Raw genomic sequence first — 23,238 nt, 5'->3', positions numbered from 1 at the left:
CACGATATCTCTGGAACTATAAGACCTAGAGACTTGAAATTTGGCAGGAATATTCCTTTTGCCAAGTAGAGGTCAGCTAATTTTACGAAATTCCACCCACAAGGGGGGTTGCGGGGGTGTTCATGAATAAAAAATTCATATTTTTCAATTATGGCTTTTAATAGTTCAAAACTTGGTCAGAATGTTTTAAATTACATTTAGAAATTTTTTTAACCTTCGGAGGGTAGAAAGGTGTAGCGAGAAAGTGGGAAGGAAATATCGAATATTTACAAATATACCTAAGTGGGGTATCAAATAAAAGAGCATGACGTGTACATTACAAAACTGTTTTCCAACGCATGGAAATGTGGAGGGAGGGGTGCAAGTGGGGATATTGCCCAGCAAAGCGGGTAGTTCCCAGCTAGTATATTATATATTTTTGTAGTTGCGTTGTATTATAAAGCTAAAAATAACATTATTTGGCAACAAAGCATGCATTTGGTTTATATGTATGTACCGTGCAATAAACCAAAAATTTTGTACAATACAATCATCTTCAAGTACATTTTGGTTTATAAAACTACGCAAGAACTAGAAAGACATATAATTTTTTGAAAGTTGAATACATTGTTTGAGTAGCAGTATATTTATTTGAACCTTTATTTTATATCCACCTATACATAAAAAATACATTTATTATTTGTTATTTTAAAATATTATATTGCATGCTGTCAATAATTAATCAAAATTATACATAATTATTATTATTCAAATACAAATTAATACATACACACATTTTTTATAAATACAGTAGAACCTCGATAAGTTAAAGTCCGAGGGAAACACAAAATATTTTAAGTTATAGAGGTTTTAAGTTATCAAGGGTCTATGTTAGGTAAAGGTTAACATAGAGGTATGTACATGTTTCTATGTAGTTACTGAGGGCCTATACAGAGATTATTTATTTAAGTTATAGAGGTTGCGTATTTTAAGTTATAGAGGTTTTGGGCTCTGATGGGAAGGGAACATAGTATTTTTTGAAGTAACAGAGGTTTTTATGTTACCGAGGTTTAAGTTATCGAGGTTCTACTGTATTATTTTTGTTCCACTATCTTGATATTAGTGTACCTAGTAGGTATATATAACAGCAGTTAAAACTTGAAGCATGAAAAATTTTTATTGATTGTAATATTTTTTATAAAAGAAACTTTATATACGTCCTTTAAGTAAGCATCAAAATATTTCATAACAATGAATATATATAGAGTGTCCATTGCTTCGATGTACCAAATTATTATCCTTGAATAATTAAAATTGGAGCAAAATTTAAGGAGTAAGAGCAACTATTAAGTTGATGTTTGTCAGAGGAAAATAATTCAACTAAGTTTATATGGCCGATAATTTTCAAAATTTTCACGAAAACAATTTGTCACTGTAAATTTGTAGGTAGACTCCAATAGTAGGTATTGATTCGTGATGAGAAATCAATTTTTTTTTTTAAAAAGATGTAAAAAAAATTAGTTGCTTTTTGCGACAAAGAAAAGTTTTATGACTTCTCTGAAAACCACCCTATGCAGTACGGGGGCCGAATAGCAAGTGGATATATCCCTATCCCTATTCCAATTTATTATAAATGTAATGTAAGGATATTTGTTTGTTTGTTTGTGTGTTTGTTGCGTGCGATATGAATTTGAATGAAACTGTACCATAATATATTACATATATCAGAATAACACATAAGCTATAATTTATAAATATATATTTTTAAAAAATATTTCTTTAAAATTGTATACGAAACACAATTCATGGCCACCTGTTCTGACATAGGTACTCCTCAATGAATCAAGACTATATTACATTTATCAAAAATTTAATTTTGTACATATATGCCCAGCGAAGCGAGTGGGTATCAAGCTAGTAAATTTATAAATCATTAGTAGTAACTGTGATCCCAAAATTTTAATGAAGAAGCCACGAAATATAACGTGCTACATATGTTAGTTAGGTTAGGTTATATTGGCTGTCCACAAGGGACACACTTAGGCCAAACTATTGTCAGAAAATGTTTTCAAAGATGGTTTATTCTTGTTGGAATATCAATACCTAAGCTCATCATCATAGATAATGAATATTTATACTTTTAGTTTTGATTTCATTTTCATTAAATTAATATAAATTAATAACTCATAAGCAATCATTCATTGTACTTATTGCATAATTAATATTATAGACAAGACAACGACAAATAGAAATTTAATATTCATTGAATGTAATTATTGTCACAAAGTGACGATGTACTTGTATAGCTGTTTATGAAACAATCAATGCGATGTTTTATGAATTTTTAATTAATTTTTTTTTAAAAACATTTTCTTTGATTGTTAATAAATATCTATATTTTATACCTAAAAGGCCTTGATTAGTTGTACATTTAATTGACTATAAAAGTTTTGAAATATCTCTAAGTAGGTAAATAAAATTTATGTTTGACCTGTGATCTGTAAACAAACATAAAGACGATTTCAACAAGTAGGGAAACAATATTGCCTATTAGAATTTATGTAAGTGGTCCTTAATAAAAAAGCTGTTCATGTGAGTGCGACTCTTATGGTCAACACCATCAACTTTTCAGATAATGAAAATAACTTTCCACGACCACCTTAAACTCTGCAAATACTAATACTCTTAATGTGCAAAAATTAATATCTTCAAAATCCCGCATTTGTAAAAATATTATTCTTTAATTTCACAATTTCATAAAATCAAATATTTGCAATTTTTTAAATATTGCTTTTACAGAAAAATGATCGTTTGATAAATTAATTGTTGTTTAAATGTTTAATGGAATTTTCTTAATACTAAAATGTAATACTAAATGTTTTATTTTCCGCTTCGGTCAGCCTTTTAAGTACGTTTTGATGTTATTACGTAACGATAAGCGCAAATTCGATATAATAACCTATCTTTGTCTCTACAGTGAAGATAAATATTCAATTTTCCTTTCTGTTAAATTATTTACTTTATCTGGTAAGGAGAATCATACTTAATCGTACCAGGAATCAAATATCGAGTCTCTAATATAATAAAATAATAAATAATAATAATACAAGTTTACACTCCGTACCTCAGACATATACGTCTTCAACAGAGGCCACCCATATCATTATGATTAATATTTATTTTTAAACTACATCCGATTATAATTAAATTTTGATGAAAGGGTGGAGTCGGTTATTTAGTTCTTATCCAAGCGATAACAGTGTGATCAATTTACCGCCCCATTAATTATAATTGATCACAGCCTAGATTTTCAATATTCCAGCCATATACTTTACCCTGATTTGTTGGAATTGTGTACATCTGTATAATAGTAAATGTCAAACAATTTATGGCCTTCTTTTCGGATATATGCTTTTCTGATATACTCAATGAGTTATGACTATTTTACACTCTAAAAAAAATTGAAAATTCTGAAAATTTTAGCTGTGTAAAGGAATTCCTTCGAGTGTTATAGAAGGGAAATAAGTGAAATCAAGAGAGGTGAAGGCTATAAAGCGGTGATTTTTACTTTTGAGCTCAGTAAAGGGGGCAGGTGTCAAGCTAGTAAATATTTTTCAACGAATCCATAATAAATATTTTTCAATGAATCCATGAAAGTCCGGCGTAAAGTGTGTCGAAATAAATGACTTATACTTTAGGTCGTGTTGTCAAAATATAGTGGAGCTTCTATAGTACTTTGGCATTCCGAGATAGTTTCGAAATCCATATTGTATTAATAAAAACATAGATTTCAGAGTAGAAATTCTTTCTCGAAACCACTGCTGTCTTGTCCGGATGGAGTTATTATTGAGTGCAGGGACAAAATACATACCAACTTCAATTTTGGTTACTATTTAAAAGTTTCATTTGATTAATTACTTTGAAACGTTCTGCTGTTCTAATTACTATATTTATCCGTGAATCAAAAACATCGTAACTAATAATTTCATAAATGGTTACACATAGATATAATGTACCTACATACATGAGAAAATAATTAAAACAAATTTTTTAATTTAATTAACATTTGTAAGACATTTAAAACAGATTTTTATCAAAAGCCCACAATCACAGTAGGGAATTATTTTGTTTAAAAAAAAAATTATATATTATTGTGTATGTTAATTTGTTTTCTGTGTAATTTTATATGAAATGATAAAAAAATGTTAAGAATAAAAGAAAACATCTTATGTTATTTTTCTACTTCCATAAGGTATGTTAAACTGGGATTTATATAAATATTTTTCAAAATTATTCGAGAATGTGTTATAGTCACTGGAAATTCTAAAATATACTTGTGTCTATAAGAATGTATTTGTGAAAATTTTGTGTCTTTGTGTTACTGTATTTTTCGGTAATTTAATCCTTATATATTATAAATTTGAAAGTAAGGATGTCTTTTACTGTACAACAATATAGCTCATACATCAGAATAACACATGAGCTACAATTTATAAAGATATATTTAACAAAATAAAAGTTAATCTGGCATTTTACTGCTCCATCTATTATCTGATTTCTGTAAAAATTTTAAACAGTATACGTCAAACAATTCATGGCCATCTTTTCTGATAGACTCAAAGAATTAACTATATCACACTCAAAATATTTGAAAACAATCCCTTCGAGAGTTATGGAAGGGAAATTATTTAGCTCAAAAAAATTGGACGATATAAAGCGGTGGTTTTTTTACTTTTTTCTTTAATTATATTTTTTAAATAAAACTTCTTAATACACAGTTTTATTTCGAGTATCGTGCTATTTATTTTAACAACTATACTTAAGCCTTCGAGAGAAATGGTTCTCAGGTTATTGCCTTGGACTTAAAATAGAGAATAACAAAACTCTCCAAATTTAGTAAAGTATTCGATTCCAATCTTTAAGAATACTGAAAAAAGTTACTTCCAGTAACTAAACCGTCTGTGATTAAATAATGCAAACCAAATCAGATGGGAATGAGAAGCTAACTCGTTGGAAAGCCTGAAATTGTCTCAAACTCTTTTTTGTCGAGATCATGCTTACGTAAGAATTTCTTTGAGAATTTCGTTAAAAAAGCATGCTTCAGCCCAAGATTGGCTAAATCACAAAAATCGTTAAACTATTCCTAGCAGGAAGATACTTGACCAGGTCTCTTATACCTCAAATTTTTAATGTTTCGTAATAACAAACACAATATCTTGTAAATTTGTATTTCTATTTATGGTTAACAATGGTTAGTTTCTGTCATAGAATGTCATTGATGCGTTCAAAGCTACGATATAATAAAATATTCAGTGCGATTACACATCGTTTCGATTTGAGCAACATGACGAGGTGGCCGAGTGGTTAAGGCGTTGGACTGCTAATCCAATGTGCTCTGCACGCGTGGGTTCGAATCCCATCCTCGTCGATAAATTCTTATTTTTATAAAAGTTTGTCCCAAACATTTCCATAATACCAATGGAAGTCGTATGATATATCGTTTTCTTTTAATGATTAAAATAAACCATGATAAATAAATACAACAAACAAACAATGTTGGTATTTTGGTTGTAATTGGTTGAATAATTATCATCACATACAAAATGTCCATGATATATGTTTTGTGTCGTTGTTAGTTATGACCCGACCCAAGTGTACAAAGTGTAAGTTTTTTAATAAAAATGTTTTAATGAGATGCATTCATCTAGAAATACAATTCTCTGTGGTGTCAAAAAATGTACCGACTAGATTTCTATCAGCAACTATATTAACACTATACAAGTTGTGAAATTGTTCTTTTAGTAGCTGTGATTTGATGGGACAGATTTCTTATTAATGGTTCCTATTTAAGTGAGGAAATTGTGCCTTAATTGTGCCAAAATATTGTTTTTCATAGATTTGGTTTACATTTTGGCTTGAACGGCATTATTTTAGATTCATATTGGCTTAAAAAAATAACCAAAAATTATTATACCACAAGTACCCTAATGGACATATGCCCTTTTTAAGCAAAAACCAACCAATCGGAGGTTTTCCAAAAATTCCATACCAAAATTCTAAGCCAAAAGATGTTTTGCGGCGCCCTTACTCCATAATTCTCAACCTAAAAAAAATGTAGGACTGGGGCTTTGCTGACTTTATGATTCAGTGGATCATAAATGAAAACATGCTGTATAGTAAATGATATTTTTTAAGTAAAATGTCAGTACCAGGGCCGAAAGTACAATAGGTCAATCGAGGACCGAAAGTACAATAGGTCAAATTGTTACCCATGTAAGGATTAAGTAAGGTTTGTAAAATTTTAATCCGAAATTCTGCGGACTTAAAATTTACTCTCGAACACATTGCCAGCTTTCGAATAAAAAATAAAAACAAATATTATTAGGCAATATCTTTAAAAGTTAAAATTTGTGATTATAACTTCTAAAGAGCTCATGTGTCTTTAAAAAATGCTGGTTTTAATTGATTATATGAAAATATAATTTATTTATTGAGAATAATTATTTTTAAAATAAAGTAATATTCTTTAGTAGGAAATAATTTACATTTTATTACTTCATTTAAATTAAGAAAAAAATTTTTATATTTCAATTAAATAAAACAATTTCAATAAATAGGATAGAGTGTGGCACCTCGATTAACATGAATATTGTATCAGCTTTCAGTGTCTTGAAATATATTGAAAAATATGAAGACAAAGTTAGCTTATTTTAGGACAACCAACATGGTTATCTATGTAATTTCCATTTCAAGTAAAATAGAAATAAATCTTTTGGTCCTAAAAGTAAAAAGTAAACTTTTCAATGTTTCAATCACTTGCGCCCTAGGATGTAAAACTGAGCTTTAAATATTATATTTTGAAGAGAACGGCTCGCATGGACAATTGTTGAAGGTGTCCTAATGTGATCTAATGTATATTAGGGTGCGATCCAAGGTTAATTAGGGTCTCACGGACTACATGTCTATAGTTGTTTAATATTTTATACAAGGCATAGCACTCTCTCGTGTAGATCTATATGTAATTAAATGGTTGTTCTATAGGGAGAACTTAAACAAAAGACTTGGTTTTTCTTTTGAAAAAATTTAATTGCATTTTCAAAGAATCATAAAAAAAAAGTTTATATATATAAAAATACCTACTTTTATATTTATTTTTATAGTACAAATCATATCTTTCATATTTTATAGTTTTTTTTTAAGATGTATTACCTACGTACTTTTTACCATTAAATTTTAAACTCGAATGTTATTTGTGTAATTATGTCATCAACTTTGTCGGTGGTATTTCATATGTACAATGTGTCTTATCTTGATTCTGGAATCTGTATATAACTTATTTCTTAGTACCTTTACAAATAAGGCTGCCAAGTTTTATTCCATATAAAAGAATATCAACCTCTGTTTTAGTGATGAGCAAAAGCAAAAACGCATGACAGAAAGTCGGACACGCAAGGAGCATCCGAGAAAGATCTAGAAAGAGTAGTATGGTCACAACATTCAATATAAACAATTTTTTTTAAAGAAATTTTAAAAAGTATTTTCAAACATTTAAGATGTATATTCAATTGGCTAGCTGATTATTGATGTCAAAGAATAATTCGACATCAAGGGCATATGAAAAGAAGTTAATTAAGATGTCTGTGTCAATCGAACTACATTACCACCTATATTTATTTCATTGATACAAAAGGCTCATTCATAATATGTCAGATAAATGTCATTTTAGTCAACTTACAATATCAATGGATATTATAAAATGAGAAAATATCATCCATGATAAAATCTATCAATTAAATTATTTATTGAATTAAAGAGGTACGATCACGGTACCGAATATAAACTAAGTCATTCGTAAAGAAATATTGTGCAGTTTTACACAAATTAAGCAGTTCTGTTTAAGGTGTTTCGATACCAAAACGAAAGTGCTTCCAAATTTTGAGTGGCAATTAATGAGTATTTAATACGCCATCTGTATAAAATTCTCTATACGATTTACATGGTAGTATATAAAGACGCCGTAATAAATGTTGATTTTTTAGTCAATGAGTGCTTTTAAAAATGTTACCATTTACATAAAAAAACTATTATCAATATCCTTCAAGTTTAAAGCTATAAAATCATACCAAAATTAAGAACTGTGCATAAAAATGAAAAAATTTTTTTTTGTAAAAACACTGATTAGCTTTGATAGTTAATTTTTCCTAAACCGTCCAAGGAAACGGAACGAATTTTTCACAAAAGATGTATAAAACGAATCACGAATCGAATTCACAAATCTTTGGTATCATTTTCAATTTACGGTATCGAAATACTTGAAAGAGTGGAAATGAAAATGACAATTAATCACTCTTGTATATATATGTCTTTTGTGAAAAATTCATATCGTACGGTTAAAGAGAAATGTACCCTTTTCTAGGTAAAAAAACTGACTTTGACTTTAATTTCTCATAAACTGTTCAGAGAGTCAACATGAATTTAAAAAAAAAGAAGTATAAAAGGATGATTAATTGATAAATAAAATTTCAAATTTTTTGGATCATTTTCATTTTTCCGGTATTGAAATACCATGCAGAACATAATTGAAGCTAACGTGTTCGATAGTCCTTAAACGACAAATAAACGAGACATCAAATAGATTATTTAATAAAATATTATTTTTATAAAAATAAAAGTAAATATAAATATATTTATTATCAGATTTAGTTTTAATAAATTAAATGTACTTATGACGGACGAGTTGGTAATATATAATTATTATTGTTGTATATTTTATTATTAAATATTATTATATATATTTATATACATATTTATATAATTGTCACGTTATTTTAACTACTCTTTATAAACAAAAGTAAATATTATTACCATAAATAAATAAGTATATGTACTTGTTATTTCATCTAATATTTTAAATACATTTTTATTCTTATTTTACTATGTTCAAGTACACAGTGTACCAATTCATTTTGTGTTTTATCGTAATCATGATGAGCAATATTAATTTTATTTTTATTCTCAAATGGGAATCACAAATTTTAAGAAATATAAAATAGGATTGGGCAAATGAAAGTTTATTAGACACAGAGTTTGTCCGTTGTGTTTGTGTATGATACTAAAGCGCTTTAAAGTTGTGATTAAAGTACGAGCTGTGATAAAAAATCTCTTTTGTGATTTGTGATAGATCTAAACATTTATTAATTATCCAAGATTAATTATTTTGCAGCACAATTAAAATGGGTCCGACATGGCAATGATGTAATACGAAAAAAAATTGTAATATTTAATAAAATTAAAATTCATAAGATGTTTCTTTTAACACGCTTTTATTAGCTTCATACGTATGTTAGTATATTCAAAACGTTAGATTAACTTGAAATTTTGCATACTTATCAAGAACCGATGACAATACAATAATTTAATAAGTTTATTTGATTATCCAGATCAGGATTTTCAGGATTTCTATATCTAAAAAATATTCATTTCTTTGCGCTCCCACCATATTTATACTGATTAATAATAGTCTAAAAAACTAAAAACTTGAATTTAAAGAAATTATTTTCTACCTTTTAGTTCAGCTAAAAGGCATATTCGATTTTGGATTGTAATTTACTTGAAACTAAATATTTTAAAAGTTCCCTTTCGCCATTTTCTAGAGCAATTTACCTCATATTTAGCTACTCCACAGTTTAGTTTCAGTCAAATTTACAATGCTGTTTTTTTCGATAATGTTTTGATGCCTGAACATTCTAAGTTGGACACATTGTAGACAAGTAATTTATGGTTTGCTGCCCTAGCAGATTGTGTTGATGTTAATGATGAACTACTCACTATACAAACGTACACACACATAATGTCTAAGAACTAAGTATGTGATGATGTCTTAAATTCTATGAAAAGGTACATAAATTTTCATTAACAAATATGTGAAATTATATTGTTTGTATATAAATTATATTGTCGTGTCTGCAAAAATAAATATATTTACAAATTTTTAAAACAAATAATATAAATCTATGCATACTAAAAATGATAATAAAATGTAAAGAACTTCTTCTTAAAGCAGTTTATCTTCATATCAAAATATACTCGGAATTTCGAAAGCGAGGAAACATACAATATGAATGAGAATTAGTTACTTTAGCTATTTAAAATAACATGGTAATACTAATAACATCGGCAGGGGTCTCTCTTTCGTTTTTAAAGTTAAAAATATCCACCGAAGCGTATGGATAACTGCTAGTATAATATCTTTTGACAAATTTATAATCAAGGGAATACAGTTTTTAATGACCATGTAACTTATTATATTACTTACAATTAAAGTTGTATAAACATTAATGTTAAAACGGGTATTAACGACAACTTTTACGATTTTCCTAGAAGTGAACAACATTAATTATGTGATCATTTTAAATAATCCCTTATAAGCTATTCAAAGACTTTTACCTACTTATAACTAGACAGAAGAATTTTGAAATTATATTGTTTAATTACGAACTAAAAAAAAAAACATTTGATTCTGCATCTGGTTGTTTTTTAGTTATGTTACATGTCATCTTAATATCTTAAAAGAATTTATGATTTTTTAAAACATGAGTAAATTATAAAATAAAATAAAGAGTTTGTTCTAAGTATCTGACAATTACTATAAATAACATTTTATTTTGAAAATATAATAATTAATGATGTTAAGCATTTACTATTTCATCGAAAACTTTCGTTTTTCACCTAAGATTATCTGTTTGAAAATATAAAAATAGTTACAATAGTTACAGTTCAATCAGATCTAGATGGCTTGGTTCATCAAAAGCTTAATTTTTTGATAAATTGTTCTGTACACAATAAGTCGAATCCAATAAAATAATCCAAAAATTATTTTTGTTCATTTCTATACAAAACTTTTTTATTATAAGGAAAGATTCACTATTGTTGATCACCATTTTCATCTCATGCAACCTCAATTTTTCATAACATAGACTCTTAGCGGTTTGGGATTAACTTTTAAAGTGTCGAAATAGACCATTTTGTGGTGAAATGTAAGAAGAAGGTAACTTTTCTTTATTAGTGAATTTCTACTTATTTCGGAAAGTAGAAATGCTTTCCGAAATCTTAAGAAAACCTAAACTTAACAGTGCGTTTCATTGAGAGTGACAATGATGAATCAGGTTTGAATGGTGAATAAATGTTCCAATTTATAACTTTAAATTCATCAATTTCTTGAAAATGTTACTTCAATCAGAGGCCAACTAAAAACATCGGAAATCGCGTGGATCTTGAATAACGCAGTCAGAATATAAACAGGCAAAACTTAGAAACTTTAATACTTATTAATGCTTAAAATATTATATTTTAAATAAGAATGGATTGTTATATCAATCAACTGGCGATACAAAATAACGTAAGACTGTCGTTTCAAAAAGTCTCGTCAACTATATTTAGTAATAGTAAGCGTTACCAGTTGTAAATGTAGCAAAGCTGGAATGCTGAAATATTTATTCGGCGAAAACTATCGAGAATTTCACCGCACATATCCCAGAATAAAAACTGAACCACAGCTGCGATTTTTTCAACTACGTTTGAGAATAATACAACTATCAGTTCATTTGATAATGAGCGGTAATGTATAATGAGGGTATTTTCGAGTATGAACTTTTGAGTGAACCAGTTGTCATTAGTTACTGATCTGTTTGTAGATTTCCTATAATAAGTAATAGGTATACGATACCTACGGCATTGAATTATCACGTGCAAAAGTGCATTTGTGTTATCAAGTAAATTATATTATCAATATTAATAATTTATTGCAACATAACGCTTATATAATTTTTTTTTTCTTTATATATATAATTTTATTTATGTATCTATATTTCATTAATAATATTTGTTACATATGACGTATAATGACACTCTCGTATGCCTTAGTAATAAAATGCCGACGCAAAAAGCTGTGTTGTAAATAAAAATAATAAATGCTTATTTCTTTTATTCATTTCAAAACAGAACAAATATTTTTACCGAACAGCCAATTTTGCAGAGATACTCTTAGATCTGTCTGAATTGTAACAAAATAGCAGTTCTTTCAACTTGGAACACGATTCGGAATGGACATTGAAAAACACCAAAAGTTTTTAAAATATTTACTTTTGGTGGGCACAGTTTAATTTTAAATATTTTAACAACATTTATTCTTGAAGTCGTTATCTTTTTTATTTGCTCAACCAAATTATATTTTGTTTGTTTTAGCACCGACAAAGAAAAATTTTGGTAAAAAATTACTACCTATTAACAACTATTACGAAAACCTGAAGGATTCGACGGAAGCGGTTTCATAATTTCTTACACATGTAACTCCAAAGTAAAACGTTTTAGGACGCATGTTCTTTATACCAAATGTTTGTTGCGTGGTGCATTGTATTATACCTTTACTAATCATTTTTTCTGATACACCCAATATTTATAAAGATTTTTGGTATTCATAAAGCAGATATCTAGTGGGTCGGACGGTGGTAATAACATGTAAACGACAAATCATTATTACCTTAAGTTCATTAATAAAGTGTTAAGACATGAATATAGATGGTGAAGTTCCATTCATTCATTTATTGTTCGTATCCTATAATATATCATCGTATACAGTCACTTTTCAAACCCAAACATTTCTAACAAATATGTACTTAGTTTTAAACATAGTCGGCAGAATAGAGAAGAAAATTATTCAATATTCAATAAATAAATACTTTCAGACACGCAATCTAAATTGGAAACATTTGAGAAATATGGTTCCTGATATTTTTTATAACATTCTAAGCTATTTGGCTGTAAAGGAAATGTTATTTTGTTTATTAATGATAACATTATACGAAAAATTTAAAGAAACTCCCGTCACAAAAACAGGTCCGATCAAGTCGGTATGAACCGATTTTGATATTTTTGTTTATTTGAAAATTAATTTTATCGAGAGTGTTCTTAACTAAGTTTTCAAATTTTTATTGGGTATGGAACCCCAACTCGAATTTAAAACAAAGCACAGAACATTCTCCATCATATTTTCTTTGAAAAAAATGTTCGACCGCTAAGTGTGTCTGTCTGTCTGTGGCATCGTGACGCCTAAATGTAACAATTTTTTTGTACACAAATACACAAATAAACAGACACTTATAACATCCCATCTTGTTAGTCGGGGACCAAAAAGAAAAGAAATCAAGGATGCTGAATAATAGATTCACTTTGCATGCCTTAATCGTATCGATTTTAATGGAATTCGACAAAATGTTTTTATCGAATAATTATAGTATATTTTGTTTCTTTACCTATTTTATAAGATATTTGCTCTACACCTTTATTCTTCAGACTATTTGTAATAATAAAAATACATATAAATAAAAAAAACTTATACTAAATTATGTGTGATATTAGACTGACGTGGTTATTCACGCGTATCAGATTATCGTTGAAAACATGATGTCCGATTTATAAATGATACACTAAAACTAAAATATATTGTATACATATAGTTGGCTACATACGTATACCTAGTTTTATCTATAAACTCTTTGGAAATAGAAAATTACAGGATGTCACTTTATATGGAGAAAGCTTAAAAAGTAAGCTATTATAAATTACTCCTACATATATATGTTTTACTCACTATTATTTCGAATAACATGCCTTTGATTAATAATACTGGCGAACTTACCTAAAACAAAATAAACAAAAATTAATTAATGATGTTTGATGAGACAATATTAGATAAGAAATTATTGTAGATACTAATGAATCTAGATAAGTTTTAGAGAATAGGGAGCATTATTAATTTTGTAATGTTTCAAATTTAATTGAAAGGCTTTAAAGCCGGTTTATACAAGGCCAAGAGACTCCAGACCTTCAGATTGACACTAATTTTGAGCTAAACTTTTCATTTTTGATGTTATTTTTTAGTTAACATTCACCGTTGTGCGAAATATCGGCACCATGACCCCACTATCTTAAAAACTTTTATAAGAAGGTAAAATTTGACCACAAATTTGAAAAGTATGATTCAAATTTAGTATAATTCCATACTTAGTTTATTGAAATTGGATAGAATTTGAATGAGATAGCCCAAATTCAATTTTTTGAATTTTGATGACGTCATAAAGTTCAAAAAATCGATTTTTTTCATAGCTCATCCAATTTTTATCCGTTCTGAATGGACTTTTTTTTGAAACCCACTAATTTTGGGTTAAACTTTTCATTTTTGATGTTATTTTTTAGTTAACATTCACCGTTGTGCGAAATATCGGCACTATGACCCCACTATCTTTAAAACTTTTATAAGTGGGTAAAATTTGACCACAAATTTGAAAAGTACGACACAAATTTAGTATAATTCCATACTTAGTTTATTGAAATTGGATAGAGTTTGAATGAGATAGCCCAAATTCAATTTTTTGGTTTTTGATGACGTCATTAAGTTCAAAAAATCGATTTTTTTCATAGCTCATCCAATTTTTATCCGATCTGAATGGACTTTTTTTTGAAACCCACTAATTTTGGGTTCAACTTTTCATTTTTGATGTAAGTTTTTAGTTAACATTCACCGTTGTGCGAAATATCGACACCATGGCCCCACTATCTTTAAGACTTTTATAAGTAGGTAAAATTTGACCACAAATTTGAAAAGTATGACCCAAATTTAGTATAATTCCATACTTAGTTTATTGAAATTGGATAGAAAGTGAATGAGATAGCCCAAATTCAATTTTTTGGTTTTTGATGACGTCATAAAGTTCAAAAAAATCGATTTTTTTCATAGCTCATGCAATTTTTATCCGATCTGAATGGACTTTTTTTTGAAACCCACTAATTTTGGGTTTAACTTTTCATTTTTGATGTTAGTTTTTAGTTAACATTCACCGTTGTGCGAAATATCGACACCATGACCCCACTATCTTCAAAACTTTTAAAAGGAGGTTAAATTTGATCACAAATTTGAAAAGTATGACCCAAATTTAGTAGAGTCCTATACTTAGTTTATTGAAATAGTATATAATTTGGACGTGATAGAGCAAAATTTAATTTTTTGGATTTTGATGACGTCATAAAGTTCAAAAAATCGTTTTTTTTCATAACACATCCATTTTTTATCCGACCTGAATGGAATTTTTTTTGAAAGCAACTAATTTTGAGTTAAACTTTTCATTTTTGATGTTATTTTTTAGTTAACATTCACCGTTGTGCAAAATATCGGTACCATGTCAGTCTGTCCAATTACCTCGGTCTCATCTGTACCCATCGAGGAACAAATACATACCAAAAACACTAGACGAAAAACATTTCCATTCTTTTACTACTTTGGCTCAGACGCTGGTAGTTCCAAGGGAATAGCTTTTTTTATATTAAATTAGTGAACAAGCTGCATGCAAAAGGAACAAAAATAGGATTCAGTTAACGATTCACACACACACACACATACAAGCTATTGAGCTAGAAATAATTTCTGGTTCAATCAAATCGATGTTCAAACCCATTTATACAAAAAATTTCTTGTAATATTACCGCATATACATCCATAAATAACATAATATTAGATAATCTTGGTGTATAAATGATTTTTTAATAAAAAAAGGCGTTTCAAAAACTCATAATTCGTATTTGATCGACTAGTATCAAGTATTTTATGAATTATAACTATATGGCCTACGAACATTCTATAAATTGTGGTCCATTTTAATTATAGTTCACTATATTAGAATATGATGATATATATTTTATTAGATTTTAGTTCAAAAACAATTATCAATGAATATAAGTTAAATGAAACACACCTCTAAATAATTAAATGTATGGTATAGACAGAGGAAAAGATTAATATCTTTTTAATTATTTAATAGAGAAAGGTATGGAACGAGTGTTTAAAAGAATAAAAATCAATGATGTAGGTATTTAATTTTGGGTTTACGGTTTTCTTAAATAATTCTCACATCTTCCATGAAAACGAAAAATAAAATTCCATTCTGTATGTTTATTATGGGTTTTTTCGGAACAATTTTGAGAATGGAAAATATTTTGTGAACGAATTGAAGAGAAATAATATTACTAAAATATGTCATGCATTTTAATAAAAAATTCAAAGAGAACTCTCGATATTAAAAAAAATTAATTCAGTACCTACAGTGAAAAACTAAAGGACAATTTCACTCAATGACCAACTTTAAAAAAGAATGAATTTTTGCAAATCACGAAATAAACTCTCTATGAATGAAGTGATATCAAGTTAGTTCTTGAAAAAAAAAATTAAACAAATTCAGCAATTTTGTTATTGTTTTAATAAAAAAGCAAGCAAATAGAAATTTGTAAAAATTTAAACAATGATTATTAAAACGAGGTCGTGTCATCTTCATATTTGATAACAATCAAAGGACAAACGTGCATATACTTTTAAAAGTAAATGAAGAAATCGGTCAAGTGCCAACGGGGGTTCTATATTATGTTATTATTAAAATTAGACAGTTAACACTGTTAAATTGTAAATTTCCTGTATTGTCCTGGTTTCCGTTATCATTAGATTTCATTGATAAATTTATCTTAAAATTTATAAATAATTAAAGTGGCTTACTAGCCAAAACAATAAATTCTGCTAGAAAAATTTTCGCAGTTATTGATATGAATTTCCAAGGGAAAAATGACACTCGATTACACACACCTATTATACATACAACATTCATCGAGAAGTGAACAAAATGTGATGGGTTTTTCAGGCTAAGAGAATAATAAATTTGAAAAATAATATTTCTAATCTTAAAGTCGATGTTAAACAAAGTACCGTTAATATATCACTAATTAACTTTCTAGTATAAGGAATTCTTGTAATGGATTCGAAAATCTAAATCGAAATGTTCAACATATCTTTACGTTTCATTAGTCAGGACAAAGTAGAAACATCATTTTTAGATTGCTGTTCTTTCGCGATAGGGCGATAGAAGAAAAATCTAATTTGAAATTTTTCTATTCGAATTCTGTGAAGTTGACCTTGCTGTGACGATAAGAGTTGCACTCACATGAACGGCTTGTTTTGATACGGAATTATAAATTTGCATTTGTTAAATTTATCTATTGTTTACTTAAATTGCATTAAAACTAATAATATACCTATTAATTTAAAAAATCACGTAGAAAGAAAAATATTTATAAATTTTTTTTTTAATATAAAAAAACATAAATTTTCTAAACTTTCTAACGCTATGCTGCTGTGTATGCAAAATATCAGTGTAAATACTTTTTTTTCAGCAAAAAAAAATCATTAATGTTACAATTGTATAACGGATGTTTGCAACTAATACTTTAATAATTAACTTATGAGATCTAATTACATATTTAATTTCCTGGAAAGTTAATTAATGAAGTCGACGTATCTATATGAATTTTCTTGGAAACGTACATGTCATTCGCTATCAAAAAATTACTTTATATACCCGGATTTCGATTAATGTGTAATTAAGTTCTAAAAAGATTATGTGTACATCCCTATATATTATAAATGTAAAAGTAAGGTTGTTTGTTTGTTTGTTTGTTAAGACGCCGACGAAAAAAATAACAATAATTTTAACTACAATATATTATCGTTATTTTTTTACTTTTAAGTACAAATTAATTTGTTTTGGAAAAGTTTTTCTTTTGAAGTCGGTTTTCTTTTTGTAAAAAGTTGTTTTTATTTTGTGATTTTTAGTGAATCTGAAGTACTCTAACTCATTTGTCACTAAAAAAAGAATCATGGAAATCGGTTGGCATGATATTCAGTTATTCGTCCTCTGGTCGTGCATACTTAAGGCAAATTTAAGACTTTTATGGTTGTCTCCTGGATGCTGTTGTCAGAACTGGGTCAAAATGAAATGGGACTACACGGAAAGCACCAGCTTTCAAATAGATAAAGAATCATAAAAATCGGTTTACTCAGTCAAAAGTTCTGAGGTAACATACATTAAAAAAAAAAACAGTCAAATTGATAACCTCCTTCTTTTTTGCTTGAAGTCGGTTAAAATTAATGCGTACCACTATTTCGCATGTTTTGGAAGGAGGATAAGTGATAGCCAGAGAGGTGGAGGGTATCAAGCTAGTTTTTCCATAAATTGCAGCTTGAAACTTCATTTTAAATCACAAACCAACATATATTGTTTTTTTTTTTATATTGTTTTTCTAGGTTGATTACCGATTTAATACACTTTTAAAACAATATTAAAATAATGTTACACATTTTTTATAAACTTATAATAACCTTTAATAATAATAATATTAATATTAAATAAATCGTGAGAAAATAAATATTTTATTACATAACATATATTTGTGATAATATATTCTGTAAGTAGGTTTTTAAGTATTATTATACTTAACTTAATACATAAATTATTATTGTTTAATAGGTAAATTTAGTTATAATTATATGGTACATACATTAGAATGTTTTTTAGTTTTTATTAAGATTTTCACTTTTACAGGAAATTATTGTTTGTCTTATAATATCCTGTTTGTTTTGTTACTCAAAGCTATAAATGCAATATAATCGAAAACGTATAACTAACAGTTTAAGTTGTATTAATTTCAATGAATGCGAAAAGTAATTATTTATTGAAATATTCCGTTATGAAACTTTATTTGTTTAAATCAAATAGGAATATTATTGCTTAAAGGCTGATACGTGTTAAATGATGAAATATCAATCATTTGGTTTTTTTATATTTTTACAATGTTGAATTGAATTAATACTACTGGCTAGAGTAATTCAATCAAACATTATTTGATACTCTTATATATATATTAAATAATCAAATATAATTTTAAGACCCGTTTTTCAGCTTTTAAAATGTTAATATCTCGAAAACGAAGAAATTTACGAAAAAATCACATAAAGCCGTTTTGAAGTTAAATAACCCATAGAATCAAGAGTACTTGATTCTTACTTGATTCAAAAAACTTCCATCTAACTGTTTCTTTGGAGGGGGGGGGGTATACAAAAATTGGACCAATAGGGTTTCTGGCAAGATTCACAATATTAATCTATAAGCTTTTCTGATTCAGAATCAATTGACAAAATGCGGTACTCATATTTTGCACACTCAACCCCATCCAGCGGCTGTTCTAGTGTCAAAGTTTGAAGTTTTACTATTAATATTAATATGCATTTTGGTTATTGATATCTAGTATATACTTTTATTTAATATTTTGTTGATCTTTAATCCAGTAAAACTTTCTACAGGCCTTAGAGATATTTGATCTTTTGCAATTGTTTCCCGATAGTTGTTCTTAACTATAAATGTGCAAGGAATTCACCAAAATTATATTAAAATTATTTAAATATTGTAACTATTTACCCAGATGTTCATGGGTTACCTATGCCTCTATTGGGATAGAGAAAGCATGAGTCTGCGGGTTCTTCGGATCATGCGTTAACTTATCTAACTCTGTGATTAAAATATCCAGGAATCCTATGGGTTAGATATGCTTCTAATGGGTTCAGTTAATATTTACGATTACATAGCTCTGGCATTCAAATGGACGTGATTTTTGTAATAATTGGGTATAAATGACCTTGAAAAATGACTGTCATGAAGATCGGAATCAATAAAAATTTTCCATTTTTCGAATATTTTCAAATGGAAAAAATTCTCCTTTAAAAAAATTCGTTAAAATTCGAAAAATCTATTTTCTTTTCGACTGAGATAAAAACATGATTTTAAGCTAATTTTGACCCCCCAAAAATGATGCTGACGGTAGATATAGGCCGTGATTTATGGTTTTCATAATACCATCTCCATGCTAGTGAAATTCGAACACAGAAAAACTAATGGGCTTATATCTAGGAATGTATAGCGCTGGTATTTAAAAGATCGCGATTTTTGTAATAATTAGGTCAAAATAACCTCAGTCTGATATTTTCATGGAGGAATCAATGATTTTCAAAGGAAATTAGAAAAAAATAAAAATTAAAACAACAAATTTTTATTATAACTTTAGATGTACCTCTTTGGGGCTCAAATGCCCCAAATAATTTCATCGAAGGAGACAATGAGACAATAATTTTCAAAGAAAGAAATGAAAAATGAATAAAAACTTATGGTATCACTTTTGTTGCAATACTTTGGGGCTCAAAAACCTCAACAAATTTCAACGAATGAGATATTTATTTTCCTTTACTCTTCGCATCCAGAGTAAAGTAATACAGGTAATAGAAGCATACTTACATATGATTATGCAAAAATAATTAAATAAAATTTTTAATAACTGGCTCAATTAAGTATTTTTTGTGTGTTATTTAAAAATAACTTCAACAATCCACCAACAAGGTACCTTCTTTAACAATAATTAAATAGAATAAGATACTCATATACAGACAATAAATAAACATCGCATAATAATATTTATTATGACCGCAATTTTTCAACTTGTTGATTATAATATAAAAATAATTATTTTATTTTACTAATTAATAATTCATTAAATTTATAACAATTTGTTAGTATCATACAAATTAATAATAAAGTATAATTGGATTATAAGTATAGAATGTAAAAGGGATTTAAACACAAAATTTTAAATTTCCTCAGTTTGATGATACGATAGTTTTTATTTTCTTGGGAACTTATTTGTATCTCTCAGGAGGTTATTCTGCAAGAGCTAGGCTATCGCAGATATTTAGGTTCTAGCTAGCTTACTGATTCAGAGCAAAAATTTTTATGACACACCATACTTTCTACAGAACAAGATGAAACAAAATATTAAACAAAAATTTCTCAAAATATAAACGTTATCTTTAAGAAAATGAGTGTGCTATGTGTATTTATTTTGCTGTAAAAACAATTAGAATTGTTATAGTCCTTGACCCTACACGTTTAGTCTTTGTTTTCTTCTTAAAGGACCCCGTTATATTATATAGGAAAATGGCTTTCTGTATATCTTATTCTAAACCACTCTGTAATGTTCTTTACGATAAAAAGTTCTCACGGACACAAAAATTTTTAGCAAGCAGTTTTCGAGCTACAGGTGATCAAACTACGAATATATATCATAGTTTTATTATATGAATAGCAAAATGGCTTCCTGTGAAACTTTTTCAAACTACTCCCAAAATTTTCGAGCTACGGGCTATATAACTATAATGTAAGTGTACCTTTGGGATAAATGACTATAATGTATGTGTACCTTTTCGTAGCTGGAAAACTACCCGTTAAAAAATTTTGTGGCTCTGAGAGCTTTTGATCATAATGATCCGAAGAACATTTTGGGGGTAGTTTGAAAAGTTTCACAGAAAGCCATTTTCCTGTGTTCCTTTGCTTAGATAAAAGTGCATACACCTAACTCAACTATAATTTTAACTATATTAATTCTGAAACACACAGTATAACTCATATGTGCTCGCATGTTATTATTTATTTCAGCTTACACAATCATCAAAAAAATATAACATCTCCTACATACTTTATTATTACTAATTATAATTACATAATTAAAAATTTTAATAAATAACACTGCTTTAAAATAACGGCTCTTTTTTGAATATATTTAATAAGTCCAACTGCTTTAATAATAATATAAATATAAATAAATCTACTTTATTTGTGCAATGTAGTAATTTTTAATTAACCTTCGCAAATAATTAGATAATTATTATGTTTTAATATTATTAGACTGTGAGCTTATAACGAAGCAAAACCTTGCCTATTTTTTTTTCGGATTAATAAAGTTAAGAGTATCAAATTTATGGAAATCTTTTTCTTCCATAATTTGTAAGCTATTGAGTTAATGTTTTTGAAGTGAAAACTTATTTAAGCACGTTGAACACTTTTGGTGTTAAACAAGTGAAAACAAACAATTGACTGAGTTAATTGTTGAAATACCATGCATAGTCAGCATTGATTTCTTTATCACATTACACATACAAACATGTGACACATACATAACTGATAATCAAGTATAGTACATATTATAAAATTTCCTCCTAATTGGCGCCCTCACGGGTAAACAGTGATGTTTACGAAAAAATGTTTCAAACAAAAGTTGTTTAATTTTTGATAAGGAAAATTTTGTACATTGAAATTTTTGTTCTATCTCTAACGGTTTACAAGATGGGTCCTACGGACCCAAGTCCTGAGTACGCTGTAAAAATTTCAGTTCGATATCTTTTTTCGTTCTTGAGTTATCGTGTCCACAGACGGACAACCGGGAATGGACTAATTAGGTGATTTTATGAACACCTATGACAAAATTTTTTTCCTAGCATCATTATTTTTAAGCGTTACAAACTTGGGACTAAACTTAATATACTATGTATATTTCATATATACATGGTATAAAAAAATCATGGAACTCGGTCCCTCGTCGCGCTCCATACATACCACATTGAAAAATACGCTTCTCACACAATCACTGAAGTTAAGGAACACTGATCACACTTAGTTTTAAGATAGGTGACCGCTTGAAAACACTGTGTGTTGTTGCCTATTTTTTATTATTTATAACAGTTTTTAATACACAAAAATTTTAGTTTAAAAATTATGAAATTTTAATTATTTACACTATAATTAATTAAAAAATGGAAAAAAAATTATTCCAAAGTTTTAAGTTTTCACTTCCGTCGACCGTCACCATAACTGATCTTTTTTTGTCTCACTTATTTTTTGAAAGAAGTTTGAAATTGTCTAAATGATTAAAAAATGTATTTGTCTTAGGAACTGGATTCCATACGGCAAATTGAGACAATATTATTTTGAAATTTTAATAGCCTTATCAAGGAGGACGTGATTTTGTGATATATGTATAGTGCCCGCTCTTAATGCGGAAGATCGTTAAAACCCATTAACTTAAATTAATTTTTATTTTCTATAGTACCTATTTTATCCTTAAATATTTAAAATTATCTCTTATTGTTCTTTTGGTTATGGTGCAAACTGGCCAATTTGTTTTCGCGAATTGTATTGTCGAAAACTTTCTGTTTGGGTGTATTGTACACAAAAAACAATCCCTGCAAAACACGAAAATATCAAAACTCGATTTCCATGAATTCAAGACTCAAATTATAGTTAAATGTTCAAATTTTCAAGTTACCAAACTTACCTTTATCAATCCCCAAAAGGGCATACAAAAATAATCATGAAAATTTTCTTTCGCTATTGGACCACGATCTCTATACTACATTGAATTTATAAATAATGCTTCACTGATTCGAAAAATTTATGAGGCATGAATCGATAAATTATGTACCGTTTAAAATAACCAGGAATAATA

The 23,238-nt window shown here is 27.9% G+C and overlaps 1 protein-coding gene and 1 non-coding gene across 2 annotated transcripts in view; one reads left to right on the top strand and one right to left on the bottom strand.

Annotated features, from left to right (window-relative positions):
- LOC123301688 (calpain-9-like) overlaps nucleotides 1-23,238 on the bottom strand; it is a 161,095-nt gene that overhangs the window by 111,926 nt on the left and 25,931 nt on the right. The gene's annotated exons all lie outside the window — the stretch shown is intronic.
- On the top strand, nucleotides 5,326-5,407 carry Trnas-gcu. The gene has a single exon. It is a non-coding gene; the product is annotated as a tRNA-Ser (tRNA).

This window comes from Chrysoperla carnea, chromosome 5, assembly GCF_905475395.1.
Source record: "Chrysoperla carnea chromosome 5, inChrCarn1.1, whole genome shotgun sequence".
Lineage (NCBI taxonomy): Eukaryota > Metazoa > Arthropoda > Insecta > Neuroptera > Chrysopidae > Chrysoperla > Chrysoperla carnea.
Note: the sequence above shows the minus strand (reverse complement) of the source record. Positions and strands in the feature narration are given on the sequence as shown.